Raw genomic sequence first — 23,894 nt, 5'->3', positions numbered from 1 at the left:
TATATAATACTCTTGCCGTGCTTTCCAGCGTTCCATAATGTGAATAACCAGAATGGAGTTGCTACTGTTGCCAACACTGTTGCTACTATCTTCGGCCTCTTTGGCTGACTCGTACCAAGGTAGTCGCGTCTCGTACAGCACCATCCTTTCCGGACAATATGTGGAGTTTTTTTCCCCGTTTTCCCTGTGCGGCAGCTTAACGAATTTCACCGAGCAGGATGCTCAAAATACCATAACAAATGTGGGCCTGAACGAATCACAGTGCGCTATCGGCTGTGTGAACAAAACGAATGACGCATTCCGCATCGGCATCTATGCGTGCGGCAAGGGTGCGGACTCCTTCACCCTGCCGATCAGTTTAACTGACATGGAGTTCATGGTGGACTACACGGATGAACTGTTTGTTACCAGAGGGCAGCACGGAAAGCTGCGGATCGAGCTACACCTCAAGCCGAACCTTACCTGTCTACAACGTGCGAACGTTGTTTGCATACGTATAACGAAGTATGAAATGCAGTTTGAATCGCTGGACGAGCTCAGACAATTCCGGGCAAAAGGTAACATGGACCTCGGCGTCAACAAAAACATTTGGAAAATGGGTTTAAGAAATAATGCACTAAAATTAAGACACTTTTCGGATGTAATGATGGTCATAAGTTTGATGTTTTGTGTATTTCGATGCGTCAAGCATACACACGCGTAAACAAAAACAGTATTCTCAACGCAATAAATACAGAAATTACTTTAAAATATAAAACCTTAAGGCCGGGCTACATTGACCGTACTCCGTAGTATAATTTTGATTTTCACTAGCGCATCTGGCGGCGACTGGTGGAAGCTTTTTTTGGTCATCGAGGGAATGGTCATGCCGGATCTCAAAAATAAGTTGTTTTTTCATCGTTTTTTGATGCGAAAATGGCTGAAATACTTGCACAACATATTTATCTATCAATTGCATAGCTTTTCCAGACCAGTTTAAGTAAAAAACAAGGAAAAATAACATATTTTCTGAAGCGGCTACAAATTTTTTGGCAAAATGCTTCAGTCAGCCGCCGCCAGATGCGCTAGTGAAAATCGAAATTACACTTGCGAGTACGATCAATGTAGCCCGGCCTTTATAATTTTTAGTGAAAGAATTTTAAATCTGATTGAAATATTCACCAAAAGTAAGGTACACAAGCTGTCCATTTACATCAAGACTTCATTGTTGAGGCTCTCATGCATATAACAATGCAGATATTATACGTTTAACTATTACGTAGGGATTACGCGAACTGTCTTACAGCACTTATTTCCTAATCGATCCCTTGAGATATGCCTCTGAAGATATGCTTCCTTCCGACGGTATAAACTTCTCCAGCTTATTCGCTACTTGCTCAGTACATCACCAATTGCTACAGAGTAATGAAGCTACCATTCTTCCTTACCCTTATCTCCGGCACACTGGTGCTTTGTTCCGGCACGGAAACGATGTGGGACCTTTGCTGTCTGCGCCAGTATCTGGGCGGGTGGCCTGTCGCCCAATTCAAACCATTTGCCGTTTGTGGTAAGGTGTCCAACCTTCGCGTTTCGCGTTCTACCCTTTACGTCTCGTATGTGCAACCCGGCCGTCTCGGGTGCACAGTCGGTTGTGTCAACAGAACTGCCGATGCAGTTAGGATTGAATTATACAATTGCAACGGTGAGGATGAATTGATGCACTTTCCAATCACGCTGAGCGACATGACATTTTTCACCTGTTACACGGACGAAGAAATTATACTGCGAGCGGATAATACGATTCGTTTCATCGAGTTTACGCTAACGCCAGATTTAAACTGTTTGCGCCACAAGCGGCCAGAGTCGTGTATGATCATATTCCGGTATTATAAAACATACTACACAAGTTACGATACGGAGCTTAATCACATTGCAATCGGTGTTAGCAAGTTTAACATCAACAAAGCGAGTTGGAAGCCATACGCATACGAAGTCGCTAATAACCGAGCTAGATGCTTATGTAGTAATCTGAAAATATCAGTACTTGTTTTGTTGTTTCTGTACATGTATATATCATATTTTCCTCATGTATCAAAAAAGCCATTTGAACAATAAAAGACCATTAAACAAATATCCAATTATTTATTCCTGTGTACGTAATACTCCAAAAACTGTTTATATCAACCAATAGAAAGCATAACAAAAATCCTCAACCGTCTTGAAAAAGATTAATGTCGGGTAACGCGTATAACACGTGAGCTGGGATAAAATTGCATGACATTTTATTATCACTATACTCATTCTCAGCAATGCTTCTAATGCTTATAACACTATTTTTGAAATCAAGTCAGACAATCGATCCAGCAATTTAAGTGCTTTTTGGTACTTACAAAATTACACCCCAGAGACACACACCTCACACGACACAAGGACATCAGTCTATGCTCTCTATAAATCAAACTAACATCTACTTAACGAATGCCAGTCGGTAGTGGGACACACTCACGATGTTCTATACTATTCTGATAGTGTTCACGGTGATAGATCTCTCGCTCCAGACCGAAAAGTTATGCGACCCGGAATCGACGAACGGTACCTTCCTGATGCAGTACAAACCTTTCGAGTTCTGCAGCAAGGTGACGCATATCAGCTCTCCATTGCTCGGGTACATGGACATCCACATTCCTCCCTTATCGTCGGGCTGCTTAATTAGTTGCGTGAAGCGAACGAAACCCACTGTCACGATAGAAATGGTAGACTGTGCCAGTGATATCCAGTTTATACCTTCGCTGTTCTTTGCAAGGATGGAATTTTACGCATGCTTTTCGGAAGGGGAAATTATTCTGCACGGGTTTGATTCGTCGTACTGGATTGAGTTTACGCTCCGCCCGGATGTTGACTGTTTGAGGGGTCGATTTAAAACTATTTGCACACGTATCCTTACCTACACCATGAAGTACTCATCAAAGCTGAAGTTTCGCGGGGTAAACATTGGCACACTGAACATGACGCTGAACAAGCGCATTTGGCGTGCGTTGGCAAAAAATAATGCCACTTTGGTACAAGTGAGGAGTGAGTTGCTATCATTACTTGCTTGTGTTTTGTACATGTTCCGGCGTATAGCCAAAAAGATCTGTTTTTAATATCATGAATAAAATAAATTGCTTTTGCTTTCCTAACTCCTTTGATAACGAATAAAGCAAACCTGACAAATTGTGTAAGCTATCACCCGACCCGATTTAAAATCATCACCTCCTCACCTGATGATGACAACCACCGTTGGAAAGCACGTCAAAGAGCCCTCCGAACGATCGAAAAGTGACAGACGCCCGCCAGGAACCGGTTGCAGGTAATTGCCTCAATCAAAACGAACTGGGAATGTTCAGAATCATTGAAAGCAGAAATTATTACCCACCGAAAAAAAAATCCCTGGCCCGCTCCCTCAACCAGTGCTTGGTTGCACTTCAAACCAGTGAAACACTGAACATTGACCGGGACACGATACCGACCAGTGCTGTGTGTGTGTGTGTCGAAGGGCCGAAAGCCCCCAGGCTTCTCGACAGGATATATGATGGTTTTCCGACCCCGGCGACAAGAACAACACGATGCGCACATTTCAGCACAAAATTGTAATTATCGTTCTCTGCTCGGGACGTGGATTAATTACCGACCGTAACATCTGTCAGTTTAATGGCACACTGGTTTCGCTGCTCTGGTTGCCTCTGTCAGCCGGTCCCACCAGATCCATCAAACGAGTGCGCACTTGACACCGGGTGAGTCTGGTTGCCCGGGCACACGCCCGCAGCGGACAGAGATGCTCCTCCGTGTGCCGGTCGATAAGTGTCGAGCATTGTCATCGAAAAACATTAACCCACCGAACAGAACCTGTTGTAAGTTTCGTGCGACATTGTAATAATGGCCTTTCCCCTACGCTGCTATTACAACTCACCATATTCATTGTGAATGGCATTTTTGTTGCAAAAGTTTGTTACCCCTTCGTTGATTGGTCGGGACGAGGAGTAATTCGCAAAACCATGCGAAAAAGTTGTAATAGAATACATTTAATAAACGAATTGAAAGTAGAAAGATTGTCATATATTACATAAACTAAACATGCTTACGTTTAAACTTTACACAGCGAAATATTCAATGAAAATCAAGCTACAGCGAACCATTGCTAGATAAACAACACGTTTGTCACGTGTAGACTAGAATTTCAAAGCTTTTCAAATCCCTATCGCTACCCTGCAGAACGAAAGTTCCATTGAAAATACATTTTTATTCCGCCATGAATGTTTAATCGGCTCGCAGCAAAGTTATAAAAGATTCATCCTTTATATCGTCCTCGTTCCCAGAACTATGCTCGACAAAGATATGCTTTGGATGTTTGTGACATTCTACTTTTTCAAGCGTCGAAAACAAAGAAGCGCCATTTCATTCCATTCGTTGGACTTCCCCTCCATTCCGGTCTATTGAGTCTGCAGTTCCAACCCGGGGGGACACGTCAGAAAACAGAAAACAGTGTTCTATCGGTAAAAACTAGAAACATAATATTTTCAATTCTACTGAAAAGTTTTCATCCAAACATAATTCAAAACTCCGGATTGCAAAGACGGATTCTGCGAATTTGCACAGTTGGCAATCACAACGATACTTTAATACGTGGATGTTCGTGGAAATAGAAATATCGGAGAGATTAAATCAACTCTTGTGCATGATGCTGCACAACAATCAACATCTGGTCCCACAGTATCTAACAACACGTTGCGAATTGTAAACAATACGCAATGGTATGGACTTCGAAATTCATTCCAGACATTAGAAAAGCATGGATGGCGTTGTATTTTTTCGTACCACGAATGCAGACTTGACTTTAATTCCAATTATACTTTGATTTGTACTTTCTCTTTTAGTATGACGTTCGAATTGTGCAGCTGTGTATGTTGCCTTGATTTCTGTAGCATAATAAGAGCCGCACCACTCGACCGGCTCGTTGGTCTAGGGGTATGATTCTCGCTTCGGGTGCGAGAGGTCCCGGGTTCAATTCCCGGACGAGCCCGCTGATGGATTCTTTTTGTTGGCAATCGTCTTTTATTTTTCAAGCACGTAATCCTTTGTTGGTCTGGTGGGTTAGTACCCATTTTCTTTTCACTAAATAATTTTTGAAACATTTAATAGCCATAGCATTTAACAATGATTATCCTTCGAACAAATTACCATTAAATATTATTTGTAAGCTTGTCTTCTTTTTTGGTATTTCGTGTAACCTAATTGGATTTTATTACCCGCAGTTTTCTGAAACCACTTACAAAAGCGCAATATTTTACCAGATGGCGAAACAATCCAAATAATGAAAAGGTTAAAAAGGAGCGCACAAAAAAACGGTAACTCAGCATGGGAAGTTTAAAATTATTGTAAATGCGGCAACAGAAGCAAATTTTCTAACCATTTTACTGTCATTTTATTATCGGGTTTCTCTGCTTTCCCTTTTACACACGAACAGTATATACTGTTCTCTGTCTCTCTCTTTCTCTTACAATCCCTTACATTTTCCACCGTCTCACGATAAAGACAACGGTGGCGTCGTCGAAGAATGGAAATAAAATTACCCCCATTAACCATTAACGACGATTAACACATATCTGCCTTAATTTGATCTCGACCTGTCCTCGCCCCTCACCGCTCATCATCACCCTACCACCAGCCCCTTTACTTCTATTCACTCCGTCCACTACGCCACCAGTGGTCTGCGTTGTGTGTCAGCATGTGTTACTATGTGCCCGAGAGTATGTGTGTGTGTGTTGCTTAACGTTTCAAGCCCCCCAAAGCCGCAGCATGGCGCGAGACACGATGTTGGCTGCTTGTTGTCCGTCCGAGACTGCGAGATGTTGTTCTTCGTTTCATTTCTGTTTTGGTGATTCTTTTCGCGTTTTGCTCTCCAACATCATCCTGCCCCATCAACCATCGCATCGTATCGTTGCCAGGCAACCCCAGCACCGGCGTTGTTGTTTATGCTCATTCCGCTAGTTGTTTGGGATTGTTGTGTTTCTTTTTTTTTCATTCCGATTTCTCATGATGCCCTCGTCGTCGTCAGTGGCGGGTGCGCGTCCGGTGTGATTCGTTGCATTCATCGTATCAGGGAGAGTGTTGTGTATGTTTCTTTCTTTTTTTCCTACCTCCCTCTTCCAATGAACGCCATATACGACAGTTTATCTTGAGATAGGTCGGTGAATTTATTACGACCCAGTCAAGCATTGCTCACACATAACAACTCCCGGCCGCTTACCATCACCCTCACCTACACCCCTTCCCACGACCGACCAATCCCCTGTAATGTGTGCTCCATTCACGACGTGTATTATGCTGCCCGGTAATCGATTGATGGATGCGATAGCGATCGAAATAAATTCAGTGCAAAAAGCACTTAAAAGGGAGAGAGACATGTACGCCAACTTTGGATGGATAGTGTTTTTGTTTGTTTGCTTGCAATGCTTGCTGCTATGGGTTAAGTCTACGGAAACCGAACAACAACAATCTCCTTAAAATTGGTGGAATGTTTTACAATGAAATCGCTTATTCAATCGTCATTGTTTAGTCTTTAGGCTTAGGGGAATATTGAGTTCAATACACGAAAAAACATTCTCAAGACATTCCATGACTTTACGTGTCTAGGAAAAACATGCATTGAGTACCAAATGAGCTTACACCAAGTTCTAATTTTGCTTGTGTATGAAATCAATTTAAATAAAAATAACATATAAGTAAGAAACAAGAAACACTAACTAATTAGTCTTGATAAGAACATACAACTATTCAACGAATGCAATAATTCTCATGATTTTCACTAAACGAATGGTACATTTGCACATATTAGACTTTTTTCATTTCCATTTTCATAGTAGTATGACATGAGTTAGGAAGTAGGTCTAAGGAATTATTCAGTTTAATGGACCTTGTTGGCCCTTTCAAACGAAATTACACTCAAAGACTTCAATTTTAAATGATATAATTAATTAATTGATGATTAAATGACATAATTGAATATCATTACAAATACCATTTACAAGTAAGCTATGACTCAGTTTCATCATGTTGTAGATTAGATTGGACTAGATACTGCATTAGCTGTGCTGCTTGATATTATGCCAAAAATCTTTATTTCCTAATTCTCTCTGGGAGTAGTGTCAATGTTAAGATAGAAAATGGGAAATTCGTGAGATAATATATTTCAGCTATATTTCAACGAATCTCAAATACCTGCTCAAAATCTGCTTGAACATCAGTTGATAGTGTTTATTACAAAATGAATAAGAAACCTCCAAAACTTTCGAAAAAGTGCTATATAATGGTCTTTAAACACAGGAGTCATTCGTACTACAGTTGAGTACGTAGAATCGCCACTAGCCGTACCACGGTTGATTCTTACACAAAACCCTCTTGAACCTTGTGTAGTCATCAGCAGTTAATGTAACGTCAGTGCATCCACTTTCTTGTGCAGCCGTTTGAAAGAAGCTACACACAACGACGTTCCCCGATGAGCTCATCCGCCAGAGGAGAACTATTTACCCTCACCTCCATCCACCAGCACAAAAGACGCAAACAAACGACTGAACTAAACTTCCGCTGCTCTCGCAGAACAATAGCTGGTAAGCCCCTTAACGTGCCACACAAATACCGGCGAGCGTAGGCGAAGGTATAAGATTAGGTTTCACGATTAAACTTTCCTACCGAGAAGGAAAACCAAAAACGGCAACCACAGGCGAGGTGAAACGGACGAAAATACACCTGGTTTGCGCTCTCTGTCTGTCTGTTCGAGACTCCCAGCGGATGAGCGCGGAGGTTTGAAAGTTGAAAAGTCGTTTCCTGGCGTTTTGCTTCACGTCGTGCTGATTAAGCTTCCCTTTTCGAACCGAACCGTTCGAATTCGATCCGGCTCGTCACAATAAAGCGCCTTTGCCCTGCAGCGGTCGTCGCAGGTACGACGATCGAATGGGGATGGCCATCAAACAACAGTGCTCTCCAAGGCGGGACGGTCAGCGTTTCTTCATTTCGAGCCATTTCGTTCTAGACAAGGGGTGGAGGAAATCGAAAAATCGATTCGCGGATCGAAATCCGCCACCGGAGGCGTATCTAATCACAAAGGGAGATTGGATACCCCTGCCTGTAGCAGCCCTTTGTGTTCCCAGGAGGAATGTGTACTAAGCTTGCGTGGTATCCAACTTCCAACTGGGTATCCATCTCCCCTCGAGCAAAAGAGGCTTTGAGTTCCATTACAGAACTTACAGTGCGTCTAAGCTGAAGGCACTGAGAAATTAAACACCAAACCACAGACTTATCATTAAATCCATTCATTGCGGAGTAAACGAATACCCTCCTTTAGGAGATCAAAAAGGATGAGAAAACTATGCGATGAAAGGTGTCAGATTAGGATACCGCAGGAACTCAGATACTAAGAAGTACATGTTATTAAAATTACTAGTCCCACTTTTTAAGTCCAGCTTATCGACATGGAGTTAGTCAGGACTAAGGGAAATTACGTTCACTAAGCCTCCGATTGTTCGCTTATCACGATACTCAACCGATCCAGCTTTGCAATGGGAACACACATTCTTAGGATTAGGCGCATATTTTAACGCCCTGATTAATCATGCACTCATTACCAAAACCTGGTTACTGCTCGGTTCAAAGAGCCGGTCCACGCTAAGCCTAAACCAACTTCCTTGCAATCTCTTGTGTACATCTCGTTAGATTTACAGCTCATAAAACGTTATCGGTTGGCAAGGAAGTCGATAAGACCGGAAGTAAACTTCCCAAACAGAAATTATCTGTACCTCTGTCCTTAATTGAACCACCACCACCACAGGTAATGTGTTTTGCCCGAAAAAGGTACCAGCTTAGAGCCCTGGAGAACATACAACAAACCAGTAAAACTAAACCTATCTCCAAGTATAGTAACCAAACATGACCATTCCACTCCTATCGCTATCTTCGACTAATGAGCCAGACGCATCAAAGACGGCATTACTACCGACCGGTTGAGTGCAGAAGGATTTGCAGGTAATCGTCGGACCAGTCCTTCACGTAATTCCTCTTCTCGTCTTGCCAGATCTCCCTGTATCCCTGTCTCCCTGCCTAATCTGTCGTCAGATCTAATGATATACGTCGGGGCGATAAGACGGCGGCATTTACTTCTGTTGCCTTGCCCGCTGTTAAGACTGGCTCAAACAGACCGATCTACTCCGTAGCCTCGCGCAACACACGCATGACCAATTTTGATCTACCGACTTTTGGTACGGAATCCCCTGGCCGTTCCAAGTCTGGCAACGAAATGCAGCCCCGGTAGCGGGCAAATGGAATTAAGGCATTAAGGGTGCATCATCACGCATAGCTGCGGTATCCTCCTCGTTGCCCTGTCGCAAACTGCTTAACGTTAATGATACTAATAAGCATTAGCGGGCAAAGCTTGCCGGCAGCTGATAAGAGACAAACACGTGCGTAACAAAAATATTTGTCTACCTTACCCCTAGTATGATCATTGCCTCGCTATGGAGAAAGCATACATTTGTAAATTGGTACACTAAAAAACTCTAAATTTCAGAGCTTTTGATTCAATATGTCATAAAACTTAGAGAATGAAAAAAACACATAATAAATATCGATAATTATAGCGCAAAAATCGATCTTACATCAAATTGCCGCCTTATCTCCTCAACACCCGCCCGTAATGAACTAAGCGTCATAAACTCCCTGCTGCAGCACCGCGGAAATCACTTAATCATTCTGGTTTATTTGATTTCAAAACCCCACAGCCCGGGTTTGCTCTGGACCAGACCATTTCCCAACCCATTCGTTCCGGCGGGGACTTCGGCCATGACTCAATCATTGCTGACATCATAATCCATCACAGGCATTTCAACTTCTACCCTACTATCGGGGACCCGCCTCATCGGGGTTTTGTGTGCTTCCGGGGCCCGTGGGTTTAACCTAAGCCACCGTCGTCCACTGCGGTCCGTCTGCCGTGCGGTCAATTCCCAACGTCCCGGGCTCTGGCTCCCCGCAAACTCATGACAGGGAAAAATCGATCAAAGCTCATTAGCGTCAACCAACGGGACGGGATCAGTGGTTTTGAACGTTCGATTATGTCTTTCACTGTGAGGCCTCGTGCGCAACCCTCTTTTGTGCGTTGAGCCTTGATACGCAAATGTCACGAGACATCCGCAGCGTTCTAGAAACCTCTTGGCCCTAAGCTAGAAGATCCCCTCCTGTAGAAACGGAACGAAAGAATTACACACCGCGACGGATGGCCGACTCTTCTGTGGTGTGAATGCACTGGCGCAACACTGACCGCAACAAACGGAATTTTGTTTACTTGCCGCATAGCCCACCAAGCATCGCATCCATTGCTGGGGCGCGTGAAAACGGATCCATAAAACATTATCGCTTCATTTAACTTTTTTAAATCTCTGGGTGCCCCGGTGTCATTAGCGGCCATTAGCATTCCGGACCGAACCAACCCGAACGGTGCGATATGGTCTCTTACCTCGCTCGGGACATTGCACGGCACGGCAATTTCGTATAATTAGGGGTGTGAGTATGTCCAACTACTCGTCACGGAAGAATCGTGATGTTTTTGTCACGGCTCTTGTACTCTGTGTCTGTTTGTCGAAGAAACTGTGATGAAATAGATCAAGACTCAGCTTGGGCGAAAACTTTGATGGAGAAGATTTTGGTTGATTGTACAAATCTGAAATTTCTAGACGCAAATGACAAGGTTTATGAAAGCTTCCGTGGGAAGAAAACAAAAACAAACCGTCAAAAAACAAAAGGCCTCGACAATTCGTTCTATTTTGGTAACAACACATCACCATCGGCTGCGAGATTAGCACAGGTCGTTAATGTGAAGCACACGACACGACTCTCGGCATATTAATCAAATGCGCGGCCCTGCACTTCCTGCTCTCGCGTTTTGATAGCATTCCAAATTACGATTGATTAGCAGCACTCGCTCGAATGTTGATACATTTTGAGCGGCATGATTTATTTCACGGTTTTAAACCTCCATTCTCCTACTATCAGCTTACGGGGCTTGTGGCCTTAATCAAACTGGAAGTTTGAACAATGAAAAAGTTGCTTCGATCAAGGTAGAAAAAAAAACAACAGCAATAACAAAGCATGATTAAAGCGAACATTAACATGTTTCAAGTCTGTTTTCACTCAACCGTAAAACTTAGGCACGATGATCAGGGCATAACAAAAAATCGAGAGAGCGAGAAGAAGAAAAAAAAAACCCTGCCCCTCAAAGCCACACGTTTGTTCGATGAAAAGTAGCTCATTGAGGGGGAAAAATGCGAGTTGAAGGAAACAAAAAATAGATGTTTAAGTTCGTTTTTTTCTTCTCTTCTTCGTAGCACTGTATTTTATTGCCATGATTAATTTGTAATGCAGAGCAATTATCGTGGAAGTAAAACAGCTAAAAGTTTCACACAAGGGCACCATAATGCTGTAAAATACTACCTACATTCGTTGGGCAAAATGTAAGATGAATCATGTTACAAGTGTTTTGTAAGCATATTCATAATAACAAAACAAAACAACGACCATACTTTAATATATTTAACCAGGTTCAACGTGCACGAACAGACTAACACAAAACATTTACCGCATACCAAACAATGCTGTGTAAACGCTTCGCCAGCCAAATGCAAACCCTTAAGCCGGTTAACGGAAGAAAAACGGAACGGTACGGCATGATTAGCGATGAAGGCGCACACAATAGAAAAAAAACCCATTCTATTCAGCTCAACCATGGCGACGACGACGACATCACAGAGGTCTGTGCTAACAATGCAAATGCGCTACCAAGTTTGCGCTGACGGCTGTATGCCTGGCCCTTACTCGGGTGAAACTTAAATCTCAACGGTGACATGGCCAGCCTCGGATCGATTTGCATGCGCGGCCCCGTTCTTATGCTAAGCAAAAAGACAGTTTGATCCTGGTTCCGATTACAGCTGTTGTCTGCCCCCAGGTCCCAGTCCCACCAGCGTCACGGGAGCGTGTATGTGTGTGTGTGTGTACTGTGGCGTGTAAATCGATAGTTGATCGAGAGTGTCTCGAGGCCTCATTCGACATTTGCTAAAAGCTAAAACATGACAATTTAGGTTTTGTGTCCGGCTGGAGTGTTCCTTCACACACCTGCTCCATTTCCCAAGCACCAATTCCGGACCAACTCGAAGTGCCATGAAATAAACACATTCAAAGCGTGCACCTCCATGAACTGTAGCCGCACACACTCTGCGTCAAACTCGCAAGTGATTGCCATAGCGTGCGTAACGGCAGCGACACGGGTTTTCTTTTTTTGAGAACCACCGCGTTCACTCACAACTAGCCGAGTTGTGACTCGTTTTATGACTTTATTTATTTACACCACTTGTCATACTGCGTCAAGGCAAGGGTTTGCACGAACCCTGCCCTACCGCCTGTTTGTCCATCAACGTGGTTCTCGCGCTATCTTGGGTAAGTATTTTTAGCTTTTTCTTTTATTACTTACAACCCTTCAAACCGCGTTCGGCGTGATTTGGCTGTCGCTTTGGCCTGTGGAAAGAGTGGACTTTTGTAACTGCACAGAAACAAAAGCAAGAAAACATACACACACAGACACACACACACTTCCCGGTGTGCAAACGCAACGATCGCAATCGAATCAAAAGCCTCGGACACGTCCCTTCCAACGACAGGAAGTCAATTAGATGCGGTGTATGCCGCCCGAAGCAACAAAGGCAGCCCCGACTGGGGCCTGCGTAGTGCGTGGCCATGGGGGCTAGGGGTAATTTAGTTTTGCGGTTTTAAGTGATTGTTTCTCAGCCGCCAAACGAGTGCCGCGAGGATTGAGGAAGTGCTGCGCAGAAGAAGATTTGCTGCTTCACTCTTTCGGTCGGTCGGTGGTGGTCAGTGGTCGCTTCATTTCATTTATTGCCGCTTGATTGAAGACGAAATGTGTCCGCCACGTTCTTGACTTTCCACCTCTACGCGAAAAAAAAAACATCCACTCGTATTTCCACCAACAGTTTCCCTGTAGTTGGCGTCCCGAGGGTGGGCATTAAATTTCTGAAATTGATTATAGGGGGCTTGCAGCAGCAACAGCAGCGATCGAGGATGAACCCGACAAACTAGGGGAGCGAAAGGTGAGCAAAGATGACACGGGAAAGATTGCGGAAGGAGCAAATTACACACAGACCTGCTGCTGCCGTGGTCAGTGGCGCACCGGTTCGTCGTTCGGCGGGTCGGAGGTTCTCGTAGACGATTTTACATAACAGCTGAACGATGTAGCCAACCGTCATTACTCACCTTCTAGGATGCTCGACTTCCAACACGCAGTCCGCGGTGGTTGTGTGTGGGCGGTACTCGCAATGGCACCCGGGACGATCCTGCAAACGCGCGTTATCGGAGAGCAGAGAACATAAATTAGTAGGTGTTACAGCCAGAGCACATGAATTATGTGAAATTATTTTTACTAACATACGCGCGCGCACTGGGGCAGACCACGGAAGAAGTTCTCTTTTCGGCCTTAGATCAGAGGCAACAATGGTATCTTCGCCGAGAACTGTTACGTGAGCACGTTTCAATTAGTTTTGCAGAGCTTTTAATTCAAATATTTGATCGGATGGATGTGAAAGTAAAGAACTATACCTTCTTTTGATTAAATACGGTAACTGTTTATAGCAAGCGTTCATGCAATTTAGGATAACCATTAACTGAGTTATTTTCTAACCCACGTCTGCTTGTTCTTCTACTACTTGGCCTAACGTCTAACGCAAACAGGCCGGTCTATTCAGGCTTTCGAGGCTTTTTGAGTTCGCAGTCGGATAGTTAGTCCTAGTTCTCTAATTCAGAAGTATGTTCAATAATGTAATGGCAAGTGCAAGTGGTATATCCTGGTAACAAACATTTCTACCCTGAAGATTTTTTTCCACTTCAATTCGAATGATGGTATCTAAACTCCAAACTCGATTCATAAATATCCATTAAAATACAACGAATCTATGTATAGGAATATTATACCCTTATCCTTCAGTATTGCAGATGCTAACTCAATCAAAACTTGATTAGTTTTAGTCTTGGAGTTATATTTTAACACATAACACAGAACACTCAGCAAAAGGTTTCGATCTTTATCAGGTGAGAAATCTTTAAATAGAAAACCAAGTATTTTTAAGTGATCGATACTCAGAAGAACCAATAGTTTTCTAATAATAGAGAGAACAGTCTTCATCTCTAGAAAGCCTATCCAATTAATGACCAAAACTTGATTTCATAACGAGCCTTTTGATTTGCAATATGATTCAATCAATGTACCAGTGGAAAAAGTCAAAGATTTAAACAAGTTAGCACATCAATCAAATTAATTCTGAGCTATTCTTATACAACCTTGACCTTGCTAACATTAGAGTCTATCTAACTTGCTAGTATTCTGGGAACATCTTTTTTATAACTCTGACTTTTCAAAAATTACTATTAAATAAATAAAACAGGCGGAAACAGTAAAGTCAAGATTATATACATATCCTACACTTTACAGCCCACGCACTCGTGAGGATCCCGATAGCAATTGAAATTTGTGTTTATAGTGTTCCCAATCAGATGAAAGCTCCGGATTAAAATGCTCGCTGGATATGCTGACAATGATTAAGTCTAGCATAAAGTTAAAAATCATATTCTTCTTCGTATTTATCCCAACAACCAGTGTCGGCAAAGGGCCGGCTTGCCTGTATCACTGATGGGGCTTGGCTTTCAGTGGTATATTGATTTCCTATTGCAGGAAGTTAGGTCTACGTATGGGGGCACGGTATATTCGGATCTATTTCCGATAAGGAACTAAACTTTCTCTGTTTCAAACGCCTGATCAAACGATTCCGCGAAAAGAAAAAATGTCTGAATTAAAATTTATTTTGCGACACACGAAAACAGTAAAGGCCGGGCTACATTGATCGTACTCCATAGCGTAATTTCGATTTTCACTAGCGCATCTGGCGGCGGCTGACTGAAACATTTTGCCAAACAAATTGTAACCGCTTCAGAAAATATGTTATTTTTCCTTGTTTTTTACTTAAATTGGACTGGAAAAGCTATGCAATTGATAGATAAATATGTTGTGCAAGTATTTCAGCCGTTTTCGCATCAAAAAACGATGAAAAAATAACTTATTTTTGAGATCCAACACGACCATTCCCCCGACGACCAAAAAAAGCTTCCACCAGTCGCCGCCAGATGCGCTAGTGAAAATCGAAATTACGCTATGGAGTACGATCAATGTAGCCCGGCCTTAATAAATTGTATCAACAGCAGCTAGTACTGCCTGTATTCAGTCCGATTGGTTGTGGCTCTAATTTATCGCACTGCGTGAACCCCGATATGCTGTGCGGTTACACAAAACCCGCATGAACAAAGATTGAACTGTAATGCAAGATCGAAACCAGCACAGACAATCGCCGCTGAGCATTCACGCGAATCGACAGTTTTTTAGCTTTGAGCTGCGGTTTTACGCTGTTGCACCACCACCGCCTACAGAATGGGTTTGGTTGGTAGCAAGTTTTACACGGACAAACCCTTCATAAACTTGCTACGAATTCGAATAAAGTGTTCGCCAGAATAGCTGCCGACTGTTGGGCGCACTACTTGCATTGCAAACCGCACCACCGCCTCCCAAACGGCACCGAAGCACCACCTCGCGATGGTGAAAAACAGTCCCCGATCGAATGCATTTTGGAAAAGCAAACCACCGAGCAACGGGAAACCGAAACCCTGATCCCGAAACCACTCGATCGTGTCTGCATAAATATTTAATGCTTTGGAAAATGCATATTTAGTTTCCTCCTTATTCCGTACACCGTGCCCTTTATTTAGCCACCGTCGGCGGCCACAATAACCACTCTGCTCATATTTCCTATTCTGCGGGTGCATGGGGAGAGGAAAAAGGAAAAAAAATAACACCAACACCGCCAACACTCCGACTGTACCCGCTCACGGTTGTACAATTTGAAAATTTAACTCTCATTAAACATTCATTTATTGATTTTGGATCTTTTTCGAAAGCATTTCGGAGCAGGAACGAAGGGCGCGCGCGAAGGTGAAGGGAAAGAAAAGCCCGACCAAGGCCAGCAGCAGCAAAAAAAAATCCTGCTGGAAAAAGAAAACAACGACACGACGGAACCGAAAACGCGCATTCTCCAAATCTCGCCGCCAAGAACGTGAACGTGAGGCGTTCGCTTCATAAAAGGGTAAATATGCTTTTTGGAAGCAAATAAGCGCGCGGAAAGGAAAGATAGTGAAGGAAAACAGCATTCAGCAAATGGCTTAACTGCTTCGTGTTAACCTTTTCCTGTCTGGCCCCCGGGAGGAGGAAGAATGCATTCCCGCCATTGAAAGGTGCACCGGGATCACACAGACCCGGTGAGAAGGAGAGGCGGCGGCAATGGAAAGGGGGCGCGCGGCGGCTTTGTGTGTTTGCCAAGACGAAACGGATCGAATTCCGGCTCTCGCAGGCTCTCGTGAAGGGGGTGAATGAGGGAAGTCCGCGTCACCGGCAGGGAGGTTCGGGGCCGCGCGGACCGTTTGTAAATATTTATCTTTCGCCCGCCAGCGGAAAAGGATGATTATCTTTGAAAAACCCCTCGCCAGGCCGGCGGGCCTCGGTGGTATGTGTTTCGGGTTCTGCTGCGTTGGTCGGAGTTTGGTATTGTGTTTACCCGAGCTGGGGAAGATGGGTTGGTTTTTGTACGTTCACCGTTCTCTGGTGAACCGACACAATTCTTCGTCTGTCGGAAATTTCGCACAGAACAGCCAGCTGGCCAAGGGCGGAGGACAGGGAACGACGATGCATCGGGTAATGGTACCTGCAGAAAATCGATTGACTAATTCATCAATTGCACCCTGCCTGACCCCGGACACAGAACGAGGATCCGTTTCGTTGGCCGTTCTTCCCCTTTTGCAAGCACTCTCACGCTCACATGCAACTTCTTGACGGGTGTGTGGAGTCGCACAATGGTCAATGGCAACGGAATGTGCTGTCGCGGCCCCGGTCTCCCGGTGTGCTTTTGGCCCTTTTTCGCGCTGCGGCCGCTTCTGCCTCTGTACACATTCTGCCCTCGCTCCGAGTGTCACGCCAGTCCAACGCGCTAATGTTTCTTTGACCACTTTTTGTTTGCTTAACCTCGTTTACATGTGCGAAAGGGAGGGGGGGGGGGAGGGTGGGTTTGGGTTTTGTCGGATCGGGACCGAGTGTGGTGCGGTCGGTCGTTCGCTTGAGTTGGTTGACACGGTGTCTAAAATGATTGTTATTTGGCAAACGCTCTCGTTGTTGCTGCAGTGGCCCCTGATGTGGCACGAAATAATTAGCACCGTGCAGATGGGGGAAACCGTGCAGAAAGAGAGAGGGAATGGAAGAGCGAAAGTTTCGGTCGGTGTGGTCTTTGCACGAACAGAAAAGCAAATGCCAAAGTCACACTCACGCCTGCAGCAACGGCAAACAGCAATGTGCGCGCAGCACTCGCGGGGTGTTGGAATTTTTCGTAACCGAAATCCAAACCCATTCGCCGCGGACACACACAGGGTGTAATCGAATCTTGTGTACTTTTACCACGGGTTGTACCCTTACCTCTTCCACCCCATTCCACTTCCCTCGAATGGTAGCGAACAGTGAGCTAATTGCACTGCGGCACAAATGACGCATGTAGTACGGTGCTGTGCCGCGCAACTTTTGTTTAGAATAACAAGAGTCACATACTAAAAACCGTTTCGGGCATTCAGTATCTTACTGTAAGGATAAGAAGTGATAGTGCGTTGCGTCGTTAATCTTGTTTCGTATCATTAAAACGCAGTCTTCATAGTGAACTAAATTACAATTGGCACTGATAGTCTCGACTAGATTTTGTCAAGAAAACGAACGCATTAAGAGAACTTTCCATTACAAACACAATGTTGAATGTTGACCTACGACGAAATTGTGCTGTCCCAATGTTAATTTCACCCGTCCAACAATAATTTTGATGGGTTGTTGAGGTGCAGCTTTGTATATGGATTCTCCACTATTCTACACACTTTTACATATTTCATGCACAAACTTAAGGGACTTAGGGAAAGGGAGGACGACATAAACTTTACAATCGTTCAACCCATAACTCATTTCATCCACTAAATAATTAGCATTTAAAAATTCTGCCCAACATTGTTCGTTTACATTTCGTTTGGCTGGAGTTGGATAGACCGCGTTACGCACTGTAATATCATGATATGTCAAAATTAAACTTGGACGAATTTATGTTGGGCCAGTAAAAAATAGTCACAGCTGTCAAATCCTAATATGCAGCACACTTCGCAAAATAATTTCAAAATCCTGTATTCAACACGACACATTGAGTCGTTTCGAATATAAGGATAGAAAACGCCTAGTATTTAAATTAAAAATCGAAATAAAGAGTAGTAATTTAGACCTTCCCATTACAGTTTAGTTAGTCCAAACACAGTTTTAACTCCAGCAAACGTAATTCAAAGTTCGCAAATATTATTATTCTTTATTTCTTCAAATATTTAATGTTCTTAGCGCAACAGTAACAAGAGTCATTTTTATGGTACACATCAAAGCGGCCAGTATGGAACTAATGATTCACCGAGATTTTACAATGTATTTTTGTTTAAAGATGAGCCGAGAGTTAGAAAAAATAAATAAAAATAAATTATTTTTTTCCGAGGAAAAATAATATTGATTTCAGTCACAGTTAGTGTATCAGTCATTATTAGTAAAGTTAGCCTATCAATATTGAAAAATTATGAAAATCTGTTTATACATGCAATAGTATAAAAACTTAAAGTATAATAAATAGTGCAATGAACTGTATGTTCATTTGTTTTATTTTATAATTTAAAAATAATAATGAAAACTTTTGATTATTTTTCTCTATTTAATTTCTATAGTTCATCTTTACAATATTTTAAACATGAATCAATCCAAAAACAATCGTCTGCAAATGGACGAGCCTGACAATAAATAAAACAAAACCCGGCGACCCGAGACAGCCTGCCTCTCACAGAAACAGTAAATTAAGTGACATACAAGCATCTATTATTGGTGACTTTTTTCTTCTTCTTCAACTATGTATATCAGGTGATTTTCAAATACTGCTTGTATTTGCATAGCCCTCCACTCACCGCCAACTTCAATACTGCGTTTCTGTAAACCAAATTGCGAAGCCAAGCTGGTTTCAATTGATAAATCTAATAAATGAATGCATTCCCCTTCATTCCCGCCTCATTTGAAAGGGAAAATCCCTGAACTGCCGCGATGCAAATCACAGAAACGAGTTCTGGCAACCCTGTGACTTGCGCTTACACACGGACACGGTGCGGCTAATCTATTAATCAGTTCAGTCAGTCAGTCGATGCGCGATTGCACAAAACGGACGCACTCGCGCGATGAGTGTGTGTGTAATATCGCTGAAACTGGGTTCGGATAGTGATCGCAAGGGCAAAGAAGGGACACTCCCCCTTTGGTCGCATCAAAATACCGCAACGAAATGCGTTTCTTCTATTACAGATTGTTCATCACAACCTCAGGCCAGCCAGCTCAGCAGAAAGCCACCCATTTTGGAGCGTTTCGGATGTAGCAGCGGATTCGTGCCGGGTGGTTGCTGTTTTGTTGGCACTAGCCGGTTTTGTTTCCCCCTCTCTCCCTTCTTCCCTCTCGCATCTATCGGCTGCTGCATCCCATCCCTCCCATTTGCATCGTTCATTAGCATTTCATTCACGGAACGGGCACGCAAATATGGACAAGTTCCGGCTGTCAACGGACTGCGACGCTCGACCCCTTCGCCACACTGCACTGCACATCACAATGCACCGGGGCGCACGTGCATTAGCATTTTGATGGAGGTCATCCTTTCGGTTACATCTTGGTGTGCTTCACCATCTTCTTATCCGTTGGCCAGTTTCCGCGGGCCCATGGCACTCGTCCATGTCTCTGTCGCTCAGCTGATGGCGGGTTCACAAGCACTGCCACAGTCGTACACATTTCACAAGCAAGCAAAAATCATTGCAATTGCATTGCCGTTTGGTTTCGCTTCCCTCGCCCCTGCCCGGGGAAGTACACATTTTCCATCGTACAATTCTCGTACGGTGTTGTAAATGAACATCTTTCTCGCATACACCAAAGCACATACGCACACGCACACACTCGGTCGCCATCTCGCCGTGCTCGGATCATTTATCTTAATGAATATACAGCGTGTAAAGCATGATTTATGAATCAGATTAATTATCACCATGTACACAACACTTTTTCTGCTTCTTCGCATCTGCCTTCGCGCGGCTCGAACTCCTTCCTCGCTTGGTGGGCTTCCCCTCTAGCCACTTCATGCGCGCCTACCCACCCACCGTTCGCTTCGTACATCGTTCGGGGTGTGGAGGTTGTGCTGGCGAAAGAAATGTGGCGACCGTTCGGTACAAATAACGTCCGACAGAGCTCGGGAGTGGCATTAATTTTGTATCGATGACATTTTACTTCCCACATGCGGGTCTCGGGCCTCTCCCATTGCGACGACGACGACGACGTCCATGACGACTGCATGGGAAGCCAACGTAAGACGCGAACGCCAGAAGAACTCGTCGTATTTCGCTGACATAGATACGGCTTTACCCGCCCTTGCCCTGGACTTGGGCTGAAAATGAGGATCAATAACAATTTAGAATTTCTTGGCGTGTTGGAAACATGAATCAGATTGATTTCAGCCAGCGCACAGCAACCAACGACATCCACATGGCGCAGTGTGTCGTCGCATTAATCATTCCATTACAAAGCAAATCGAAGACTTTCTCTGTTCCAGAAAATCTCGGCCTTCGTTACTGGATGTATTGAATCATCAAACAGACGCTAACCTCATCCGTTAATGAGTTTCATGTCGAAATGAACGCTTTTGATTGTAAAAGGAAGACAGTTTTATGTTTTTGAGAATGTTCCCTTCCGTAAATTCCTTCAAAGTAACATTATTTGCATTTCAGTGCTGCTACACATTTTCCTTACTTTCAATGTCCTCGTAAGCATTTAAACCAACTTGAAAACTTTTCCACAATTTGTTACAGCACATGCGACGGCCTTATCGTGCCTGTCCCAGCAAAGGCATCGTTCCCATTCCATCCCGAAGAAAGGACCCCATTTATCATTGAAACGAGCGATAAAAATACCACAAAATCCCTCCAGCGACGCCTTACGGGGCGCGGAGACACAAAGAAAAAGCACCACCACTCTCCCGAGCGGAGATAAAATGAATCGATTTGGCTTTTCTCTAACTCCTCTCGTGTCTCGGTGGCGGCGGCACTTGGAGACTAAGATTGGCATGATCGATCGGTACGCTTCTCCGCCGCCCGGGGTACGGGGAACTTTTCAAACGATGGTGAGAAATTGAATCAATCGCTCCTGTTTTGCAGCTTGTTTGTGTGTGCATGCGAGCGCGTGTTTGTGAAGATAAATAACGCTGCACACACGCTAAGCTGAGGCACAATTTCCGGTCCCGGGGACAGAGTTCCCACTCCCCAGTCACACAACGTACCACGACCCTCAAAACCCCTTAGGAGGCAATAGACGGGATGTGTTCGGATTCGCACGAATATAAATCAATTAAAATTAATTAAACGCGAGTTGGTGCAAAGTTTTTCACACCGGCGCGTGAATGGATTAATAGGCGAGAAGGGAGCACGCAGATGCTTCTTTACAAAGATCGAACGCAACGAGCAACGCCTCTATTGCCCATCATTTGGCATGCGAGTATAGATTAAAGGGGCGAACGGGGCCCACGTTTTGTCACATCTTGTCACATTCGCTGTGAGAGTTTGCTGAATAATTCAACGTAATAACGAAATGAACATGAAACTGTCAGCCACTCTCGCAATTTTGGGCCAGTTCTAATGACAGCATAAGGTGGCCATAACCCACTGTGTGTGTGAGAGACGTGACGAATATTAGTTATTTACTTTCAACGGTGCTTAGGCTACTAAAGAAGGGAAGCGAAGGCCTCGACCGAAATTATGTAACAAAACCAACATAAAAGCACGTTGCCACGTGAGACAAGAGAAAAGCAATTTAGGTCACCGTACTTCTGGGCTCGAGTGTGTATCTTATTTCATTCCAAAAGCTCTTTGAAAACAACTGTAGCCTCGTGATACTTGCTACGAATGAACCATCACGTTTTTTGTCAGTTTTCTGGTCACGTGATAATCTTAAATGTTTGTATATAAAGCTCGTTTATTTAGTGCCGGTTACATTATGGCAATGAATTGAATCCAATAAATTATTCAAATAAAATAATTATTTGCTTTCAAATTATTAGGATGTAAATTTTAAAAATAATAAAAGATGATACAGTTTCGGCGAAATAATATTAAAAAAAAGTATTTTTCTACAACTGCCTCCTGTGAGGATTGAACTCACGACCGCTGGTTTACGAGACCAGCGCTCTACCACTGAGCTAAAGAGGCTTCCATATCTTCCCACCGCTCCGAACACACCAGACCCGGCCCGATCGTTCCAGAGACGCATCACGACACCCAGATTCGGTTAAAACCTTTGCATTGCCTTAATAGAACGGTGTAAAAAGTAAAATTTAAAACCCTCGCCGAAGGTAAACGAAAGTACAACACGCGTTCAACAGAAAAGCGAACCATTATACGTTTTCACCTTCTCCGCCGTCCCTTAAAAGGTTCGCGTGTGTTCAACCACCACCCCAACCATTTGTTCAAATTTGGGTTTAAGTGGGGCCTCCCACCCCCTTCCCAAACTCTTCTTTATAATTGCTATTGCACACATACACAAACACACCCGCAATTGCTTGCCGTACCGTGTGTGGCTCAGTGTTACCGTTCGTCGCGCAGTTTGTTCCTTCACCATTTGGCCTGTTAGATTAGTCTGCGTTTTCTCCGTTCTCTTTTTGCTGCTTCCGCTTTGTTGTGCTTTTCTTCCCTCCGACCATTCAGTCAAGGTCGATCGAAGTAGCGCAGTAGGATGAAGGGACAAACGTGAGGCCCGGTGGCGTCATAATTCATTCCCCACCGTCTTGACTAAATGACGGAGAGTCGATAGCGATCGACGACGATCAACGGTGCTACAGCGAAATTATTCATTAAAATCGATTCAAAAACGCGATCGTGTATATCCAATGGTAAGAGAAAGAGCAAAGGGATCATAAAGAAGAGATGGATCATAAAATCAGCATTGGAAATTCGTTACTGGGTGTTACGAGATGTAAGACCGGATTTCCCTTTAACCAACCGTACGCCACAACTCATTTAGCGTCACTAATTCGTGAGCAGAATGGCATTGATTGGTGAGCGGGATTGCGCAGTATGTGTGTGTCTGCGTGTAGCATACTTGCCAAAATCATGCAATTTTCCGTCCCCTTTTTCACTCCAACCCTCCCCTCACAATCTTCTATCACAAAAACGTTGATAATTCATGCGCAAAACGGTTTCTGCTTCCCATCTTTAGCGATGCATAGCGAACAACAACAACAACAACACAAACCCATGGCCAAACTTCGTCAACATGCACGACAGAGAACAGGCAGCCTTAATAAATCACCTGAATATGGCCTGGTCGTGTGTAGCACGGATGCGATCGTGCACATTTGCCCGGTGTTGATGATCGTCATATGCTAAAGGGTTTCTTCCCTTCGATTCGAACGCGCTTGATGCTTTTACTTTTCCTTTCGCCTCATCAAACCTCTTTCCCCCCTCCAACCCATTTTTTTGGGATGGGTTAGGATGAGCCAACCGGTGGAACGCCTTCGTGGAACGTGATCGTGACTGGTGTAGGATGCGCGATGGAGGGAAAAAAACGGTTTAACCGCCGCTTTAAAAAATCACGTTCATGTGCAATG

At 43.9% G+C, this 23,894-nt stretch overlaps 1 protein-coding gene and 2 non-coding genes across 12 annotated transcripts in view; 1 reads left to right on the top strand and 2 right to left on the bottom strand.

The window, feature by feature from the left end:
- The window catches only part of LOC1270888 (mpv17-like protein), a 171,894-nt gene that overhangs the window by 90,328 nt on the left and 57,672 nt on the right, over positions 1 to 23,894 (bottom strand). For all 10 annotated transcript variants that reach the window (XR_009764508.1, XM_061640754.1, XM_061640755.1 and 7 more), the window contains exon 2: positions 13,324 to 13,403. The gene's annotated coding sequence lies outside the window, so the exon portion shown is untranslated. The remainder of the gene's footprint in view (positions 1 to 13,323; positions 13,404 to 23,894) is intronic.
- On the top strand, positions 4,967 to 5,038 carry Trnap-cgg (transfer RNA proline (anticodon CGG)). The gene has a single exon. It is a non-coding gene; the product is annotated as a tRNA-Pro (tRNA).
- Positions 22,426 to 22,497, bottom strand: Trnat-cgu (transfer RNA threonine (anticodon CGU)). The gene has a single exon. It is a non-coding gene; the product is annotated as a tRNA-Thr (tRNA).

Source organism: Anopheles gambiae, chromosome 2, assembly GCF_943734735.2.
Source record: "Anopheles gambiae chromosome 2, idAnoGambNW_F1_1, whole genome shotgun sequence".
Taxonomy (NCBI): Eukaryota; Metazoa; Arthropoda; class Insecta; order Diptera; family Culicidae; genus Anopheles; species Anopheles gambiae.
This window is presented reverse-complemented; position numbering and strand designations above follow the sequence as displayed.